Source organism: Gracilinanus agilis, chromosome X (assembly GCF_016433145.1).
Source record: "Gracilinanus agilis isolate LMUSP501 chromosome X, AgileGrace, whole genome shotgun sequence".
NCBI classification, from domain to species: domain Eukaryota; kingdom Metazoa; phylum Chordata; class Mammalia; order Didelphimorphia; family Didelphidae; genus Gracilinanus; species Gracilinanus agilis.
Genome location: NC_058136.1, coordinates 59043076 through 59060945, shown reverse-complemented (window position 1 = coordinate 59060945; position 17870 = coordinate 59043076). Strand labels below are relative to the sequence as shown.

The window sequence follows — 17870 nt, the reverse complement described above, 5'->3', positions numbered from 1 at the left end:
GGGAGTTGTATGAAGAGAGAAAGCTAATTTCTGTATGATTGAATAGATGTACCAAGGCAATGACAGAGAAACTAAAGAGAGACTTCAGGATTGTGGGACTGATGGGTATTAAGATCTAAGGAGAAAGAGGATAATGGAGGTCTGGAGTGCAAAATAGAAATTGAAAGAATCACCTACCACTTCCTGAAAGACGTCCCAAAATGAAAGTTCCCAAGAACATAGCAGCCAAATTCGGGAGCTCCCCCGTCAAGGAGAAAATATTTTATGCAGCCAGAAAGAAAAAATTCAATACTCTAGCCCAGTGATTCCCAAAGTGGGTGCCATCGCCCCCTGGTGGGTGCTGCAGCGATCCAGGGGAGCGGTGATGGCCACAGGTGCCTTTATCTTTCCTATGAATTGCTATTAAATTTTTTAAAAATTAATTTCCAGGGGGCTAAGGAAGATTTTTTCTGGAAAGGGCCAAAAAAGTTTGGGAACCGCTGCTCTAGAGCCACAGTAATGATCCCATAAGATTTAGCAAGTACTGTGATAAAGGAGCAGAGGGCTTGGGCTATGGTTTCCTGAAGACAAGGGAGCTAGGATTACAATAAAGAATAACCTACCCAAATAGATGCCCAAACATAGACAGTGAGAGATGGATGAATGGGGAAATTGGTATCATAAGACATGGATAGTTGGTGACCAATATAAAGTTAAAGATGCCAGGAAAGAGAGTCGTACCAAGAGAGAAATTCCTGGCTAGAGATAGCAGCACAGTGAGGTACGAGTGATAGAAGCCCTACTAGCAAAGGATGGACAGACAGGGCAAGAAACCCAGATTTCCAGGAGAGGATGAAAGGAGAAAATTTGAGAATCTGTAGTGTTGGCTGGCATCCTGACATTGAGACAGGTGAAAGGACAAATCTACAGAATGGGGTTTGGATGCTTACAAAGACCACCAAAGTGAGAAATGGAGGGATCAACTCCAGGACCAGGTCAGTTCCATCCTTAGAAACCTATACTGGGAGATGACAGAGAGAGGCATGGATTCATGCAGAGACTTAGCTAGGAACGGGTGGATTATTTGAGGGGACAGAACAGAGTTAGGTGTAGACACCGGGATGGAAATACACAGGCAGAAAAGATAAATAGATAAAAGGACAGATGGAAGGGAAGGGGAAATGAGGGGAAAGAATAGAAGTATTTGAGGAAGGAAAGGAAGATGAAAGAACAGAAGATCAGGAATGGCCAAGAGAGACCCAAGTGGAGCTACTCAACAGATGGACCAGAGTGATGAATTCCATGGAGAAAATTCAACAGATGGAGTGAACCTATGGATGGAGCGATCCAGGTAATGATCAAGGTGGTCCAAAGGGAGGGACTGGGAGATCTAGGGATGGATAGGGTGGCAGACAGAGGGGAACCAAGGTCCAGTGGCTTTGAATCAAGCACCAGTTGCCCAGCAGGAGATTTTTTCTTCCAATTATTTCCTTTCTTTGGAGATGATGGACATTTCCAGGAGAATAAATCATTGTAGCTGATGAAAGGGGAAGATCTCACTGACTGGGAAATTGAAGGGAAAGTCCCGAGCCTCCTTAAAAGAGAGTAAGAGAAAGAAAGGTAAAGAATTGGCCTTTCCTTGCCTACTGAATCGGCAGCTATTCCTCGTTCAGTTTTTTAACATTGCCCCTAGTCAAGGTAGAAGAATGAGGAGCTACTGAATGTGTATGTTATTTATTTAGCAAGGGGTGAGGGCAGTGAGGCCTACTGAAAGGGCTCAGGCCAGTCCTCATTATGTTCCATATAATGGTCCCCACTAGACAGGCAAGAGGACAGTATGAGAAAGGATAGTGAAGGGGACAAAAACAAAAAGGTAAGCAGGGAAAAGCCAGGGATGGAGGTAAAGAGCCAAAGCCAGAGACAGAAGAAGGGAGAAAAGTGAGCTAAGAAAAGGAAATCGATTGAGAGAAAATTAGAGGAAATGTGAAGATAGAGAGATGAGAAGACAGTGCACAAAAAAGAAGAGAAAAGACACCTAGTAAAGGAGACAAAACCACTGAAAGATGGAGGGACCCAGAGCCAGAAAGACAGTATCAAAGTAAGAGAGACAGAGACAGTGAGACTTACTGATCAGAGAGTGTAGGGGCAGGGTTTGAAGGGGAGGCCTTCCTCTTCTGACCTTCCCATCTGTAGTACCAGAACACGGGCTTGTCCAGGCAGCTTGAGACAAATCTGACAAAACTCTTTGATTTTAAAGCTCTTTCTCTGACCACAGGCCATGGAACAGCAATCCTGAGAGATGAACATTTACTGCCTTGGTGGTTATCTCATGAGTCTGTCTGGGAGATCCAGAAGCTTGGAATGAGGTGCAAGTTGCCTGATGGGAAATGTTTCTTGCAACTGGACTCTTTTTCTGGAGGAATAAGAGGCCAACTAGCAGGTAGGTGAGCCATTGCAGCTGAGGAAGAGGAGGAGGTGGAGAGCTTAGGAAATCTAACAGGGTGTCAACAAAAAGACCACCTTAGAAAAGAGAGGCAGAGAATCTAGCCTGGTGATAGAGACCAATGATATCAATAAAAATTTAGAATTCAATCAAGTAAAAGAGGAGAGAGGGGAAGGAAGACAGAGCTAGAAAAAGAGGCAAAGAAAAGCAGAAAGGAGAAAGTCAAGAAGAAAAGGGAGAAAAGGGGGCCAAAAGAGAAGCCAGGTTGAAAAGATGGAGAAAGAAGGGAGGGAAAGAGAGCAAGAGAGCGAAAGGGGGAAGGTTTGAAAGAGGAAAAATGAAAGGAATGGAGGTAGCTCAGGAAGGAGGGGGTGGAAACAGAGAGAGAGGAGGAGATGACTGTGAGGAAGATGACAGAGTGGGAGGATTAATAGATAGGATAGGAGGTGGGAACTGAGAGTAAGGGAGGGGAGGGCAAGGAAGAAAACAACTAGGTGGGGAAGAAAAGCTGGAAGGAGACGGAGTATGCAAAGCAAAGGGGAAGAGAGAAGTAGTAAGGGAGGTAAGGATTGTGGTAGAATGGGGAGGAATGGCAAGAAAGGAAGGAAGGGAAGGGTGAAGAAGGGAAGAGTGGATGGAAAGAAGGAAGGTCAGGAGGAAGAGAGAAAAAGCCGAGAGAAAGCTGGAGGATAAATGGGACAGTGGGATGGAGGATCAATAGAAAAAGGAAGAGAGGGAGGGAAGGAAAGAGGGAAAGGAGAGATGGGGCATAATGAGGGCAGGCCAGTGGAACCACGTCCCAGAACATATACACCATACTCTGCCTACTGTCACCCCATGTGGAAGTAATGATGAAAAGGGCTTGGCTTCCCAGTTTGGAATATATACATTCTATGACCATTCGGGTCTGCTAGCCCAGCTCCCATCACAGAAGGGAGGTTAGAAAGAAAGTTGAGAAGGAAGAACGGAGGAAATGAATCAGAAAGGAAGGACACAGAAACAGAAAGAGGGAAGATGAGGGAAGGAAAAACAGTAGGAATGAGCAGGATGGAGGGAATGATCAAAAGTAGGAAATGTGGGAGGAAGGGAAAAGAGAAGACTAGAGAGGCAACTGGAGGGAGGAAGGCAGACCAGGAAGGAAAGAGAGAAAGGAGAAGTAAGGAAGAGAGGGAAGAAAGAATAGAACAGTGATTCCCAAAGTGGGCGCCACCGCCCCCTGGTGGGTGCTGCAGCGATCCAGGGGGACGATGATGGCCACAAGTGCCTTTATCTTTCCTATTCGTTGCTATTAAAATTTTAAAAAAATTAATTTCCAGGAGGCTAAGGAATATTTTTTCTGGAAAGGGGGCGGCAGGCCAAAAAAGTTTGGGAACCGCTTGAATAGAGCTAGGAAAAAGAGAGCTCTTCTCTTCTCAGACTTGCCTGGAGGGGATTCCAAAGAAACCCATAACTGGAGAGAAGTCTTCAAAGCAGGAAGTGTGGCCTTTGAAATTCCCTTCTTTCAGTCTTGTGCATTACTCTGCCTGCTCTACATACCATGGGGAAGCTGAGTAAACTTGCTTTTTGACTTTGGAATCTGTGTGGCTATTCTCTAGCTTTCCAGTCCACTAACCACATGGTGAATGAAGTAATCCATAATGGGTATTGACAGCCAAAGGGTGGCTCTTTCTTTTTCATTCCTGCCTGGCTGTATTTAAGCGAGGAGGCAAAGAATACTGTAAGTCTCCAGATAGGAAGAGGGCATTAGTACCAGCAGCCTAGTGACCCCACCATGGCCCTGCTGTTGTTCCTTTCTTGCCTTAGGTGATGAATGTTGGCCACACAGTGGACCTCGTGCCCTTCAAAGGTTTGGCAGCTGGAGTCCAAGCCAAAGTTTCTAATCCACTGAGCCTGGTCTGCCAACACAGCCCCGAGGAACAGATGGGCCCGAGCTCAGCAGCCAAGATGCCGGGGCCTACAAACAAGAAAGCAACCCTGTCCATTGACTGTGCCACGGGCCGAATGGACCTCGGCCAACTAACTCAACACTGCAGCAAAAGCTTTGAGGTGGACTCCGCTATCCTCAGAGACCAGAGTGGGATGGGGGAACGTGTGCCCCTGGACTTGAGAGGAGAGCTGTGCCTCAGTTCTTGCTCTATCTTCTCAGCGGATAGACTTTGAGAGCTGAAACAATAATCCTCTGGCATTGCAGAGAGTCCAATGGAGTAGGGGTTCAAGCCAAGAGCACTAGAAAAAGCCTTTCTGAACTTTCAGGGCTACTCCTGAAACCCTGAGGGGAGATATATAAGCCGACTCCAAAGGGGAGAGAGCATGGACTGCAGTTCCTACCTTTGCTCTCTCCTGTGACCTTTGGAGGGGTGGAGGAGGGACAGGCTTTAAATGCCTGAGGACTATTCCTCCAGCACCCAGAAAGGAAGCCTGGGAGGAAAAGCAGGAGGAGACAGTGCAGATATGATTGTATTTAGGCCCTTCTTCTTCTGAATGTGGCCACTGTGTATTGGTTGTGTCTGCTGAATGAAAGGGTCTCTTAGGCCTGGGCCGGAGGGTGGCCACCGACTTGACTGGTTTTTTTTATGCCTGAGCTGTATTTCACCTCGAACTTAAACTAAGAAGCAGGCCAACACCACAGGCCTCAGTGGGGAGGGGAGAAGTCTAAGCACATTTGGGAGAATCTGTTTTGTGGCCAGTGGCCGGGGCTGGGTGGGGTGCTGCAAAAGCTTTTGAGGAAGGCTATTTTGCTGACAAAGTGGGGCAACTCTGATGGGATCTCCAAGGTAGTGCCTCGATCAATAATTCATGAATAGGATACAGGAACTGTGTAGCCTGGGTACAGGAGCACAGGGCACTAGGCGCTGGGTATCCACGCAGGTCACAAAGAGGAGGATAACCAGGAGACACGTTCTGTAAAGGCAGCCCTCGAAGGTAAAATTCTCTCCTTGAAAACATATAGAAAAAGAGAAGATCATTGAAGTGAGAATAATCAGATGCTGCAATGTTAGAATTCACTCACAGGACGTTACAAAAGGAACCTCCCTACCCTCAGAGAAGCAAGTTTGAATGGCGCCAACGCTGACCATCATCAGGGTGCCCCAGAAAGCTAGGAGCTGAGCTAGGCCTGGGAGACAGCTTCATGTGTGAGCTTACACCTGGCCTCAGGAGGTGTGGGCGGTGTCCCTGCACATCGAGGAGGATGGTACATCTTGCCCTTGCCCAGGGGCAAGGAGAGAGAGATCTGGCCACAATCCATAGCCCTTCTCCTCCCTTTCGGAACAGCCGTCAGGGAGAGGAAGCCTAGCCACAACTCTCTGTCCCCTCTTCTCCTTGGCGCTGACTGCAAAGGAAGTCAGCACAGCTGAGGCAGGGAAGTTTGGGGAGTGGGAGCAGATACTTCTAGGGGTCTCCAAATACAGTACAAATTAGAGGGAAAGGAAATAAAGCTGTTAATAAATCCCATTGTTGCTATTCATTGGAGCTGATGGGTGAGGGGAGGCAGTATCTGTGCCCTGGGAGAAAAGATGTGCCTGCTGGGCTGCTTGGCGGAGGTGGAGAGTGTCGGGACAGTGAAAGAGGGTTGTCTAGGGAGTGAGGGGGCAGTGGGCAAGGGGCAAGGCTGGGCCTTCTCAGAGTCCTGCAGCTGGGGAGGAGACGAAGCACTCTGCTCCCAGTGCAGGTGGATACACCTCAACTTCCTCCTCCCCCCATGCAAAAGAAAGCTTACAGATTCATGGAATCCGGCCACTGCCAACATGCATTGGCGCTCATAATCAGTAATGCTGTGTGCTGAGGCTGGACCCCTGAATCTACCTAATGCTGCTTTCCCAGCCATGCCCCTCTCTCGGAGCTCCTGCAGGGCCCCCATGCAAAAGAAGACACCAGCAGAGGCAGAAATTGAAGAGGGGCCCAAGTTGGAGCCTGAGGAGAGAGTTGACTAAAATGGCGCCCTGCTCAGAGCAGGTCACCTGCGTTTGCCCACACTAGATGCCTTGACAGGGCTGTGACAGCCAGATGGCTGATGTCCCTTGTGGAAGGGAAAATCCTCAGACTTACATAGTATTAAAGAGAAAGAAATGGGATGAAAAGAAACAAAATGAATCTGAGCACCCAAAGCAAAGGAGTGCAGCCGCGAGGCACTGCTCAGGCAGGGTAGAAAGAAAAAAGGAGACGGGAGCCAGGGCCCCCTGCGGCTGCCATTCTGCAGCCTCAACACCTGAGAGGACCTGCTGAAATGATGCCATGCAAAGCTCATTCCCCAGGGTGCCTCTGGGAGGGAAAAGCCCAGAGTGAAAGCTCTGCCTCCTCCCACCGGGATTAATGAGGAACTGAATGGCCCCATCTGCCCCTGGGGTGGGGTGGGGGGGAGTTTGTGGCTTGGAAATCCCAAGGCGGGGGTGGAGCAACCTAGGATTCAGTTTTACTCTTCTGATTACAACTTTCTCCAGTATGTTTTGGTCCAAACCTATTTCCATTTTGATCATTTTTGTGAGTGACCGACCTCATACGACCCAAATAAACAAGTGGCAAATCATCTGCATTCCGACTCATCTTTGTGAACTGGGACTCGAGGGCCTGGGAGGACGAGGAGGGGCATGGGAGTAGAAGGTGCAGATACTATATTCTCTCCAGAGTAAGGCAAGGACCAAAGAAGAGGTGCCATTAAAAGGGTCGAGGCAGCCAGCTGCTCTGAGAGCCCCAAAGCTCAACCCAGCGATACTCCAGGGACGCTCTGGAGCTGGGCATCATACGCGAAAGTGGCATTTTTGATAGATTAGAAGTGAAAAGAGCCAAGAAAAAGAAACCCCGCTTCTCAGCACCTGAACCTGTTCTGGGAAGGCATTGGCTGGCCATAAAACCCCTAAGATTTGTAGTTATTCTGACCCGTTGGCAAATGCTTTTTATACACACACAAACATGTAAATGTATATATGGTGCAAAAACATGATCCCTGCCCTTAAGGATCTCCCAGTCTAATAGAGGAGTCCTAAAACAAAGTAAACTCACATATAAAGGGAAAGCCATCTATAATCAAGAATTAGGAGGACCGAGCAAACCTGGGGCACCACCATTTGTCTGAGGACCCAGTTATTCTTATGTCATTTGGAAATATTTAAGGACGAGGGGCAGCTGGGTGGCTCAGTGGATTGAGAGCCAGGCCTAGGGATGGAAGGTCCTGGGTTCAAATCTGGCCTCAGATACTTCCTAGCTGGGTGACCCTGGGCAAGTCCCTTAACCCCCATGGCCTAGCCCTTACCATTCTGCCTCGGAATCAATACGCAGTAGGGATTCTAAGATGGAAGGGAAAGGGTTAAAAAGAGAAGTAGAAAAGAAGTCGAGAAGGAACTTATTTTCCGCACATACACACATGAATGGAGATATATAAGCAGGTGAGCATTTGGGCTTGTTACCTGCCTGTTTATAGCACATGTACTCATCTAACTACTATAGAAAGGACTCCGATTGCAGGATCTTCGAAGTGTTCCAGCTGTATTCTATGAGAGAAGGATTTGATGTTATGTTCATTTCCCTTCCTCGTGGCCCGCCATGATTCTAGAAAGTTGCTCTCCAAGGAAAAAGCAGAGCATGGCTACAGTAAGGGAAAGACAGTTGCCTAGCCTCACGTCAGCTCCAGGCAGAGTCATATAGGTGGCCAATTGCACTGCAAAAAATGCCCCAGCCAGGCTTAGAATCAGCCAGGTGGGAAATTTTGGCATCCAAGAGGAAAGGTCGGAAGTTTCACGCAGCAGCAAACTCCTACACAGTATTTTGGTCTTAAGTAAACAAAAAGATTTTTCATGGCCTTTTCTTTGCGCCTTTTCCCACCCAGTAACCAACGATGGATTTCCCTTCCTGAAATGTGCCACCTTAAATACTGGATAGCTTTGAATATCCTCACAAGAGCACCGAAGCATTTAAGCAAGAGTTGCCCCGTTTTCATACGTGGCAGCCAAACAATCTCAGATGAAGCTTCCCCTTCAGTGCTTCAAGACATTACAACATGGTCAGCAAGGCTGATTAACAGCAGTTTTCATATGTTTTCACCTTTAAAAAGTTGAGTTCAGGGGGCAGCTGGGTAGCTCAATGGAGTGAGAGTCAGGCCTAGAGACAGGAGGTCCTGGGTTCAAATCCAGCCTCAGACACTTCCCAGCTGTGTGACCCTGGGCAAGTCACTTGACCCCCATTGCCACCCTGACCAATCTTCCACCTATGAGACAATACACCAAAGTACAAGGGTTAAAAAAAAAAAAAAAAAGTTGAGTTCATAATCGGCCAACATCCAGACTCCAAAGAAGTTCCTTGGCCAAACCTCAGTGCTGCTACTCAGACGGCATGAATTTAGTCAGAATTCCAAATTGCCTCACGTGGGAAATTATTCCTCCTTTCTCACATGGCTTTAATAGAGCTAAATAAATCTAAGTAGAGGGCAGCTGGGTAGCTCAGTGGATTGAGAGCCAGGCCTAGAGACAGGAGGGCCTAGGTTCAAATCCGGCCTCAGACACTTCCCAGCTGGGTGACCCTGGGCAAGTCACTTGACCCCCATTGCCTACCCTGACCACTCTTCCACCTATAAGTCAATTCACAGAAGTTAAGGGTTTAAAATAAAAATAAAATAAAATAAAATAATCTAAGTGGAACTTACTTCCCTGCCATAAGCTAATATGAGCCGAGTTATAAACGTTCTCATCTAGCTAGACGCCATATCAACTGAGCCCAAATAATCTCAGGCTTACATTGGGTAACATCAGAGAAAGCAGCAAAGACCATTTTGGAAACCATCTGAATTGCAATGCTTGACCCAAATAGCTTTTATTTTATTTTTATTTTTTTTAAACCCTTAACTTCTGTGTATTGACTTATAGGTGGAAGAGTGGTAAGGGTAGGCAATGAGGGTCAAGTGACTTGCCCAGGGTCACACAGCCGGGAAGTGTCTGAGGCCAGATTTGAACCCAGGACCTCCCATCTCTAGGCCTGGCTCTCAATCCACTGAGCAACCCAGCTGCCCCCCAAATAGCTTTTAAACAGCTTTTCGACTGCTGAACTTATACTCAAACAGTCTATGGATCACGAGAGGCCATTTTTCTAACTACATTGGTATTACCAATTTTCACAACATAAACTCATGTTCGTGGTTTCTGTCAACCTGAAATAGAAAAGGATGACCAAAGCAGCAACACAAGGGTGTCTAATCTGGGAAAAGGAATTGCAATTCGGGGTCGCCACACAACACAGGAGTGCGGAGTGCAAGACACAGAAGGGGCAGAGAAACCACAAAATCTGCTCCAGCCGTGAGGCCAGGGAGGTCAAGGTGGCCCCTCCTGATGACTGCATTCGACAGCATAGAAATTGGGGAACTGGGGTGGAGTACCTAGAAAGCACTACATAAATGTGTCAACTCACTAGGTTCAGGAGACTGAGTAGCAAGAGTAGGGCGGAGACACAAGGTTCAGCTAATTGGACCAACAGACAGGTCTGAAATGAAAGGACTAGCAAAATTGATTCCCAAAGAAGGAAAATAATAAGTACTGGAGAGGCTGTGGGAAAACAGGTATATTAATGCTCTGTTGGTAGAGCTGTAAACTGGTCCTACTATTCCAGAAAACAAATTGAAAGTATGCCCTAAAGATTTTAAAACCAAGCAAGAGTTAGAAAAAATTAACAATAAATAATTTAGATTACATTAAATTAAAAGGTTTTTGTGCAAACAAAACCAATGCAACCAAAATTAGAAGGGAAGCAACAAATTGGGAAAAAATCTTTATAACAAAAACCTCTGGCAGAGGTCTAATTAGCTAAATTTATAAGGAACTAAATCAATTGTACAAAAAATCAAGCCATTCCCCAATGGATAAATGGGCAAGGGACATGAATAGGCAATTTTCAGATAAATCAAAACTATTAATAAGCACATGAAAAAGTGTTCTAAATCTCTTATAATTAGAGAAATGCAAATAAAAACTACTCTGAGGTACCACCTCACACCTAGCAGATTGGCTAAAATGACAGCAGGGGAGAGTAATGAATGTTGGAGGGGATGTGGCAAAATTGGGACATTAATGCATTGCTGGTAGAGTTGTGAACTGATCCAACCATTCTGGACAACAATTTGGAACTATGCCCAAAGAATGCTAAAAGACTGCCTGCCCTTTGATCCAAAAGAGATCATAAGGAAAAAAAAACACGTACAAAAATATTCATAGCCGTGCTCTTTGTGGTGGCAAAAAAATGGAAACCGAGAGTATGCCCTTCGATCGGGGAATGGCTGAACAAATTGTGGCATCTGTTAGTGATGGAATACTATTGTGCTCAAAGGACTAATGAACTGGAGGAATTCCCTGTGAACTGGAAAGACCTCCAGGAACTGATGCAGAGCAAAAGAAGCAGAACCAGGAGAACATTGTACACAGAGGCTGACACATGTAAAAAAAAGGAATTGTGTGGCGGCTATGGGAGGGGGTGGAGGGAGGGGAGGGATAGAACATGAATCCTATAACCATGGGAAAATTTCTCGTTCTAAATTAATTAAATAAATAGAAATTTGAAAATTAAAAATAAACTTTATAAAATATTATAAAATAATTATAAAATATTTTTAAAATTAAAGGAATAATGAACTGGAGGGATTCCAATGTAAACTGGAATGACCTCCAGGAATTGATGCAAAATAAATAGGAATATGGGAGGCAGCTGGGTAGCTCAGTGGATTGAGAGCCAGGCCTAGAGACAGGAGGTCCTAGGTTCAAATCTGGCCTCAGATACTTCCCAGCTGTGTGACCCTGGGCAAGTCACTTGACCTCCATTGCCTAACCCTTACCAATCTTCTGCCTTGGAGCCAATACACAGTATTGACTCCAAGAGGGAAGGTAAGGGTTTTAAAAACAACAACANAATATGGGAGGCAGCTGGGTAGCTCAGTGGATTGAGAGCCAGGCCTAGAGACAGGAGGTCCTAGGTTCAAATCTGGCCTCAGATACTTCCCAGCTGTGTGACCCTGGGCAAGTCACTTGACCTCCATTGCCTAACCCTTACCAATCTTCTGCCTTGGAGCCAATACACAGTATTGACTCCAAGAGGGAAGGTAAGGGTTTTAAAAACAACAACAACAACAACAACAAATAAATAAACAAACAAACAAGTAAATAAATAAATAAATGGGAGTAGAGGATATTTTTGCTTTTTTGGCCTTTTTGTTGATTCTACTTTTCTCAATGAATATGTAATGGGGCTAATTTGGCCACCTGTGTAGTGAGATAGTAAGACAGTATGAGGTTTAGAAGGAAGAGGAAAGACACTATTTTCTAAAATAGAATCTTCATCAACATAAAAAAAAGAAATTGGTTTTAACTGGAAATATCTCCATAAACTGATGGGGAGTGAAATGAGCAGAACCAGGACAACATTGTATACAGTAACTGAAATGTAGGATGCTCAAATGTAAACAACTTCTCTAATAGCAGCAATGCAATGATCCAGACAATTCTGAGGGACTTATGAGAAAGAACGCTCTCCACATCCAGAGAAAGAACCCTGGGAGTAGAAATGCAGAAGAAAACATAGAGGATTTGAGGTTTTGATTTTAAAAGATTGCTCTATTACAAAAATGAATAATATGGAAATAGGTATCAAGTATGTATATATACATTCTACTGGGTTATACACATGTATAACCCAGTAGAATTGCTTGTTGGCTCTGGGAGGGGTAGGGAAGAAGGGAGGGAAAAGAAAATATTTCATGTAAACATGGAAAAATATTTAAAAAGAAATAAATTGAAAAAAAAGAAATTGGGTTCAAATCAACATCTCACACAGTATACTAAGATAAATTCCAATAGTAAACCAATAGGCCTGTCTTCAGCAGTTCCTTTAACCCTGACTATTCCCTTTTTTTGGCCACTTTTGCTGGGTGGGTGTGATGGGAGACTTGAAAGTTGTTTTCATTTGTAGTTCTCATTCTTTGTGATTTGGAACAATGTTTTATATAATTAATTGTTTCCAATTCTTCTGAGAATTTTTTGTTCAAATCTTTTGCTTAGACTTAATCATTATGGACCGCATGTGTAGTTACATATGTTTAAGTCAGAGATATTTGAGACCAAGGTGTTTTCCTCAAATGTTTCCATTTTGAACCTTGTGGCACTGTATTCCTGCAAGTTTTTCAAGTTCATATAGACAACAGTATATATTTGATCTTTTTTGTTTGCCTCTGTCCTTTGTTGGTTCAGAATCGTCCCCCTGGCTGTAAAAAGGAAGTGGTTCTCTCCCCACTTTTTAGCTCCAGTATATTCAGCTCCTCTGTATCTCTTTGGAGTTGATTATAGTTTATAGCTTAGGATGTTGGAAACTTCATTTCTGCAAACCCTTTACTTTTTCTGATATTGTATTATTTAAGTATTCTTATTTCTCCTACTGTTAATCTAGGCAATTTTTATTTTTGTAAATATTCATCCATCTCACCTAAGTTGCTATATTTATTGCCATATAATTGGTCAAAATAGTTTTTAATGATTGCCTTAATTTCCTCTTCATTAGAGGTGAGGCCTCCCTTTTCATTTTTGATACTGTTAATTTGGTTTTCTTCTTTCCTTTTTTTATTAGATTTACCAGTACTTTGTCTATTTTATCTGTTTTTTCAAAATACCAGCTTCTAGTCTTATTTATTAATTCAGTAGTTCTTTTACTTTCAATTTCATTAATTTCTCCTTTGATTTTTAGTATTTCTAATTTAGTTTTCATCTGGGGATTTTTAATTTGTTCATTTTCTAGTTTTTTAAGTTGCATGCCCAATTCATTAACCTCTGCCCTCCCTAATTTGTTAATATATGCCCTCAGTGATATTAATTTTCTCCTTAGAACTGCTTTGGCTGCATCCCATAGGTTTGGGTAAGACGTCTCATCATTGTCATTGTCTTCAATGAACTTTTAATTGTTTCTATGATTTGTTCTTTCACCAACTTATTTTGGAGAATTGTATTGTTTAATTTCCAATTGGTTTTTGGTTTGCCTCTCCATGTATCCTTGCTAATAACTATTGCTTTAGGATCTGATAAGTTTGCATTTATTATTTCTGCTTTTTTGCATTTGTTTGCCATGTTTCTATGCCCTAGTCCATGGTCAGTCTTTGTGAATGTCCCATGTGCTGCTGAAAAGAAGGCGTATTCCTTTTTGTCCCTGTTTACTTTTCTCCACATATCTATTAACCCTATTTTTTCTAGGGTTTCATTCCCCTCTCTTATCTCTTGCTTATTTATTTTTTGGTTGGATTTATCTAGATCTGATAGGGGAAGGTTGAGGTCACCCACCCACCCACACAGTTTTGCTATCTATTTCGTCCTTGAGCTCCGCTAGCTTCTCCTTCAGAAATGTGGATGCTCTGCCCTTTGGTGCACGCTTCACTGTTTATACTGCCTTTACTTCAGTTTTAGTCCTGCTCCATCAGTCATTCTATTATCAGTCAACAACAAGCGACTATTAGCCGGGCACTGCGCTGGGCACCCCAAAGGGAGGCAGGAGCCGCTCTCTGCCCGGAAGGCGCTCCCCACCTCGCACCGGACCGTTACGGCCTCGAGGACCTCGAAAGGCCTGGGCTGGGCTAGTCCTCCGCCTCAGAGCCGGCCTCCTCGGCCCCAAGCCCCGCCCACGCCGCGCGCCGCCGCGATATTCCCTCTCCATTAAAGCGCTCTGGATGCCCAAGTCTACTTGGGGCCGCCATTGGAATCTGGGCTCCAGCAAAGCCGGAATGAGTTCCTTCTCCGGCCGCCTCTGGAGCGCAGGACCTCGGCACGGCACTAACAGCCTACCTGGCTACGAAACGAACGGCTCTCTCCCCACGCTGGGCGGCGGCGGCGGCGGCCCCACGGCACCTCCTTCCCCTCACACCCCGCCCAGCCCAGCCCAGGCGAGCGAGGTGCAGCCGCTGGGGGCTCCCAAACATCACTTAAAACCACCACCAAATGGGTTTCTGCCTGCCCCCGCCCAGCCGCCTCAAGGGGCCTTTCAGGCCTCGGGGAAGGGCCTAGATCCCGTGAGCCAGGTGAGAGCAGGAAGTTCAAGTCAGCAGGTCGCGCCCCCTCTCAGGTGGACAGCTCCAGGACCCGGGCGGGGCGGGGCTGCGGGCCTGGCGCCTGCGCACTTGGCTTCTCCTCCACGCTGCCTCTTTCACATCTCCTAGTAACACCCTCCTTAAATGACTGAGATATCTGTGGTTCTTCAGGCGTTTTCCAGGCCTGTCCCGTTCTTCGTGATCCCTTATGGGGTTTCCTTAGCAGAGATCCTGGAGAGGTTTGCCATTTCCTTCCCCAGTCCATTTTACAGATGAGGAAACTGAGGCAGAGTGAAGTGACTTGCCCAGAGCCACACAGCTAGTGTCGGAGGCCAGATTTAAACTCTGATCTTCCCGATTCCAGACCGAGCGCTCTATCCACTGCCACACGGTTTATCTCCTCTCAGCCTCTTTGCTCCTCTCTACTCCGGGTCTCACCGCTTTGACTAGACTCGGGCTACAGTAAGCACTGGGCACATCCGCCCTCCAGGAGCTCCCAAGCTAGTGGCCCAGACTGTCTAAACCAGTCCATACAGCCGGAGATCATGGCCAGGGGAAACACCAGGATGACAATGACTGGGAAAGGCTTCCTGTGAAAAGGCAGGAGGTTGGGGGGCCGCCAGTGAAGGGAAAGGCACAGAAAGCGAAAACGACTCTAATAAAGAAGCTTCAGAGAAAGTTCCAAATGAGTAGAATGCTGGAAATGGAAACACGAGGGCCAAGAGAAACATGGCAGCTTTCATTGGGAGGGAATAGGTGGGATGGCCTGTGTACGTGTTAATGGGCAGCAGGGAGGAGATAGTTAACAGTTAATAAACACTCATTAGGTACCTACTGTATGCCAGGCACTGTGCTAAAGAAAAGAATAAAGCAGTCCCTGCCTTGGAGGAGCTTCTTGTTCGAAAAAGGAAGCAAGGCCGGGGCTGACTGGGGGGTGTGAGTTACAGACCGGAAGCCATCTTGCAGAATGATGAGTTTCTAAGATCAGGAGGTCCAAGACAGAAGCCAGATGGGAAATGATTTGAAATAAACGTCTTCTCAGAACTGATATATTTCGGGGTTCTAGAAAAAGACAAAAGTGACGGGGGGGGGGGCTATAGGTGACTTTGCAGTGTTTTCATGGCTTGGGGAGAAGACAAAAGTGGGAGGATCAAAGGAAGGGGAGGGAAAGCGCCATCATATAGTAAGAGCTAACATTTATATAGCATTTGAAGGTTTATACAAATGAAGCTTTGACAAATGTTATTTGCATATTTCCTCACGACAAACCTAGGGAGCGGGGCTATTATCCTCATTTTGCAGATGAGGAAACTGAGGCAGAGAGCAGGTAAGTTACTACTAAGTTCTGGAGATTACATTTGAACTTCTGGCTCCAAGTCCAGCACTCGATCCATTGTGTCTGTTAACTGGGGAAAAAACCAGAACTGTTAAATAGTCAGAAAAACCACTCTTTAATCAAGGAAAGGGGTTCAGTGCTCTCCTCAAAGGCCTCCACACAGAGCTGCACACTACACCCCAAACCATGAGACTCTGGTTGCTCTGGTCATTGACCCCTGGGAGAGCCAACCCCGCTAGATTAGCATTTGCTTGGCCCCACCTAACTGGGATTGTCCTTTACCTTATGTTCTTATTCAGTCAGAAACTGCTAGTCTGAGATTCCCTTCAGGATAGATTCTCAGGGGAACAAGGACAAGCTTTGGGGTCTCCAACTTACAAGCTAGTCCTAAAACTTGGGGTTCATCAGATCTTACTAGGCTACAAGTTGGGGGTTTCTAGATTCCACATTGACATGTCCCATTAGCCACACTTTCTTTTTTCCTTTTTTTTAAACCCTTAACTTCTGTGTATTGGCTCCAAGGCAGAAGAGCGGTAAGGGTGGGCCATGGGGGTCAAGTGACTTGCCCAGGGTCACCCAGCTGGGAAGTGTCTGAGGCCAGATTTGAACCCAGGACCTCCTGTCTCTAGGTCTGGCTCTCAATCCACCAAGCCACCTAGATGCCCCTGTCCTAACTGCTTTTTTTTTAAACCCTTAACTTCTGTGTATTGGCTCCTAGGCGGAAGAGTAGTAAGGGTGGGCAATGGGGGTCAAGTGACTTGTCCAGGGTCACACAGCTGGGAAGTGTCTGAGGCCAGACTTGAACCCAGGACCTCCTGTCTCTAGGCCTGGCTCTCAATCCACTGAGCTACCCAGCTGCTCCCACTTTCTTTTTTTAAAAAATAAATTTATTTATTTTAAAATATTTTTCCATGGTTACATGATTCATGTTTTCTCCCTCCCCTCCTCCCTCCCCACTCCCAGAGCTGACAAGCAATTCCCCTGGGTTATACGTGTGTTATCACTTGATACCTATTTCCATATTATTCACTTTTGTAATAGAGCAATCTTTTAAAACCAAAACCCCAAACACCCATATAAACAAGTGATAAATCAAATGTTTTCTTCTGCATTTCTACTCCCACAGTTCTTTCTCTGGGTGTGGATAGCATCTTTCTCATAAATCCCTCAGAATTGTCCTGGATCACTGCATTGCTGCTAGTAGCAAAATCAATGACATTTGATCACTCCACAATGTTTCACTTTCTGTGTACGATGTTTTCCTGGTTCTGCTCATTTCGCTCTGCTTCAGTTCATGGAGGTTCTCCCAGTTCATATAGAAATCCTCCAGATCATCATTCCTTACAGCACTGTAGAATTCCACCACCATCACATACCACAATTTGTTCAGCCATTCCCCAAACAAGGGACAGCCCTTCATTTTCCATTTTTTTGCCACCACAAAGAGTGAGGCTATAAATATTTTGTATAACCATTTTTTACGATCTCTTTGGGATACAAACTCAGTAGCAGTATTGCTGGATCAAAGGCTAGGCAATCTTTAAAAGCCCTTTGGGCAAAATTCTAAATTGTCTTCAAGAATGGTTGGATCAATTCACGACTCTACCAGCAATGCATTAGTGTCCCAATTTTGCCACATCCCCTCCAACATTTATTACTTTCCTTTATTGTCATATTGGCCAGTCTGCTAAGTGGGAGGTGGTACCTCAGAGTTGTTTTGATTTGCATTTCTCTCATCAGGAGGGATTTAAAACACTTTCTCATGTGCTTATTGATAATTTTGATTTCTTCATCTGAAAACTGCCTTGACCATTTGTCAGTTGGGGAATCACTTGATTTTTTTTTACATTTGACTTAGTTCCTTATAAATTTGAGAAATTAGACCTTTGTCAGATTTTTGTTATAATTTTTTTCCCAGGATTCTTGGGGGGATTGGAGAATCTTCCCTTCTAATTTTGGTTGCATTGGTTTTGTTTCTACAAAAACTTTTAATATAATCAAAATTATTCATTTTACTTCTTGTAATGTTCTCTGTCTCTTGCTTGGTCATAAATTATTTCCTTTCCCATAGATCTGACAGG

General features: G+C 45.1%; 1 long non-coding RNA gene across 1 annotated transcript; it reads left to right on the top strand.

Moving 5' to 3' along the window:
• Positions 1-443: 443 nt before the first annotated feature.
• LOC123253282 lies at positions 444-6947 on the top strand. The gene is made up of 3 exons (XR_006506600.1): positions 444-1330; positions 2255-2419; positions 4226-6947. It is a non-coding gene; the product is annotated as an uncharacterized LOC123253282 (long non-coding RNA).
• Positions 6948-17870: the final 10923 nt, after the last annotated feature.